We start from the raw sequence: 3,653 nt of genomic DNA on the forward strand, positions 1-3,653 counted from the left end.
TAAGGTGGTTCGTGGCTACAAGAGTCTGGGTTAGTTGTAACAACAATACACACACACACACACACACACACACCAATTATGTTTAAAAAAGTGTTCAATAAAAAGCTTCAATATCCAGTTTTTGTCATTATTCTGAAATCATGATGTTACATTTCACCCCAGTGTATGTTTCAACTAACCTGGATGAATAGGTGATTTGTAACATTTGACTCCTTGTGTTTGAGACCAAACCACATACATCTTCTGTTTGCATTGCAAGAGATAACACCACTACACTACCATTTAATAGCATACACATGGAACTGGTTTGTATTAAATTGAAGGCACTGGCTGAAAAGATACAGACAGAAAATGTCAAAAATGTTACAACCATCCCCGTCTCCCCTATAGTTGGCTAGTTGGTCCAGATTCAAGGGGAGTATAGATTCATCATTTGGTAAGGCTGCTGTGAATAGATTGTTGATAACAGTTAATAATAAATAAACAATGATAATTAAATTAGTCCATTTCCTTTGGCTGAGGTGTTGTATAGCCTAATGGCAGTGGGAACAAAGGATCTCCTGAACCTCTCTGTTCTGCAGCGCAGTGAGATGAGACGTTTGCTGCTGTGGCTGCTTCTCTGTCCTGCCAGAATGTTGTGGAGAGGATGATTGGTGTTGTCCAAGATGGCCTCCATCTTACATTGCATGTGTCTCTCCACAACAGTCCTGAGTGAGTCCAGACTCCTGCCAAGCACAGACCCAGCCTTTTTTACCAGCTTGTCTAGTCTCTTTGTGTTCGAGTCAGACATGCTGCTGCCCCGACAGACTGGAGCATAAAAAAGTACACTGGCCACCACTGACTGATAAAACAACTGCAGCATTTCACTGCAGACATCAAAGGACCTGAGCAAATGTGTTAAGGGACCAGTCCAGTTTACTGTCCAGGTGCACACCTAGGTATTTATAAGTGTGCACCACCTCAATGTCCTTCCCTCTAATGTTGACTGGCTGAAGGGTGGGCCTAGACCTCCGAAAGTCCACGACCATCTCCTTGGTCTTGGAGGCGTTCAGAAGGAGGCAGTTCTTGTCACTCCATTCACTGAAGGCCATCGTCAGATCCCTGTACTCCTCTTCCTGCCCTTTCCTGATACACGCCACAATAGCTGAGTCATCCGAGTATTGCTGGATGTTGCAGGACTCAGAGTTGTATTTAAAGTCTGCCGTATACAGGGTGAACAGGAACGGAGGCAGAACAGTTCCTTGTGGAGCCCCAGTGCTGCTCATCACTGTCCCTGAGACACAGTTACCCAGCCTGACGTACTGGGGTGGTCTTGTCAGGTAATCCATAATCCAGAACGTGAAGCATGGATCCATCCCCATCCCAGCTTGTCTTTAAGGATAGGGGGTTGGATGGTGTTAAATGCACTTGAAAAATCAAAGAACATAATCCTAAAGAATGGGCCCGGTGGAGCATGTAAAGGATGCCATCATCCACTCCAATATGTTCTTTGTAGGTGAACTGTATGAGGTCTAGTGCATGTTCAACCTGTGGCCTCAGAAGGTGGAGAAGCTGCTGCTCCAGGGTCTTCATGATGTGTGATCTGAGGGCCACCGGTCTGTAGTCATTTATCTCATCTGGTCCCTACTTTAGGTACCAGAACAAGACGTGATGTTTTCCACAGGACCGGGACCCTCCCTGTTTGAAGGCTGAAGTTAAAGATCCTCTGGAGAGGGTCAGCCAGCTGGGCTGCACAGTCCTTTAATAGCCTCAGATATACACCATCCAGGCCCATCTGCTTTTCCAGGTCATAGCCTCCTTCACTGTAAAGGAAGGTGTCTCTTCTTTTTCCTTTGAAATAACATCTTTAAGGTAAAGTCCCTGTTCTTTACTTTGTTTAGTTTAATAATTTATTTGTATTTTGCCTTTGTTAGATTATATGTAGTACAGAGCAGACAGGAAATGAAGGAAGAAAGATGGAGCATGACATACAAGAAAGGTCTCTGGTCAGATTGAAAACAGCCACATTGCCATAATGTGGTCAGAATCTTCAACCTGTAGATACCACAAGTTAATGAATGAGTTGCTAATGTATTTAGTGCAGTATTAATTAAGTTCTCTGTTTGATAGGTGTTGTGGATCACTGGACCCGACTGCTGGAGCCACCTAGTGTTTGTCTTGCACATTACATACATAACTATAACTGCAGTTGTCAAGTCTCACTTTGCTTGTCTCTATTGACAGACATTTGTGATGATTTGATTCTTGTCCAAGGAGAGTTGTTTATGTTTTGTCCTTTCACCGGTCAACAGGGAGGTCAGAAGTCCATGGGGGTTTGTAAGCGGTTGGGTAGAAAGCAAGCAAGCAATGCTGTAGTTTGATGCTCAAAGATATTTATTTACAGAACAATACAAGTCATAGTCAGATCTTCATCACTTCATCCTCCTCATCTGAGAGTTGCAGGGAGTAACGAGTGGCAGCATATTCGTCCATGTTGTTGAGTCCGTACACCACGCAGCAGCTCAGGGCACTGCGGGAGATCTCCATGTCACAGACATCAGACCATTCACCAGTTTCCATATCATAGCACTCAACATCAGGGGTGGTGGTGAAGCCGTTGAAACCCCCCACCACAAAGAGGCAGTCATCGATCACTGCGATGCCAAAGTTGCTTCGGGGGTTCATCATGTGTGGCACATTGTGCCAGGTGTTGTTGTTGGGGTTGTAGGCCTCAGCAGTATGCAGACGGCTGGTTCCATTGAAACCACCAACCTACACAAGGAAAGGGGGAAATTTGAAGTTGGCACTGCTCCGACTGTTTTCCTGTCTTTTGTGTCTCATTGTATACTTTACAAAGAGCTTTACAAAGACATCAGATTCAATTATTACTGAGTAAAACTGCCATTGACATATAGGCCTATAGGCCTATAATTTTTTTAATTTGACAGCTTTGCAGCCAGAATATTACAGAATGTAATAGAACTTACAACTTGAGGACCATAAGACACTGATACTGTCCTTTGTAACAGACAGAATCAGGGCCTCATTAGATTTCGAGGCACTGCATCTGTTCAGTGCATTTCTGTCTTAACTAACAATATTTTTTATTGTTTAGAAGCCTGCTGATTTTTTTTTTCGATTAATTGTGTGGTTAAGGATAGTGAAATAAAATAGTGAATAGATCCGAAAAAATCCCAAACTAATATCAGCCTCAGCTCTTTTTGAAAACTGCTATCAACATCTTTTCATGCCTCTGTGTTTCTCAGTGTTTCTGTGTTAGGTGATGGGCTTACTGCAAAGACATGGTCTGAATAGGCCATGACGCCAACTCCACTGCGCCTGTTGCCCATGGAGGCGATCAGTGTCCACTGGTTGGTCTCTGGGTTGTAACATTCAGCCGTTGACAGGCACTCGTTCCCATTGAAGCCACCACAAATGTATACCTGGAGAGAATTTAAGAGGTAGTCATTTTGTGAAATGGTTTTCTAGACTTGTTTTTTTTCAATGTAACTTCATGTTTTTCTTTATGCAAGCCCAAATGCTCGTAGAGTCAAACAAGAAATGTGCAACTTCTGTGCTCTCCCTGCCCCAACATAGTTCTATCTCAGTTATTCTCAGCTGCTCTTCAGCTCAACCCACCTTGCCATGAAGGGTTGTGCAACTGGCGTCACTCC

This window comes from Seriola lalandi, unplaced genomic scaffold (assembly GCF_002814215.2).
Source record: "Seriola lalandi dorsalis isolate HSWRI2012SDOR001 ecotype SW California unplaced genomic scaffold, Sedor1 jcf7180002054861, whole genome shotgun sequence".
Classification (NCBI taxonomy): domain Eukaryota; kingdom Metazoa; phylum Chordata; class Actinopteri; order Carangiformes; family Carangidae; genus Seriola; species Seriola lalandi.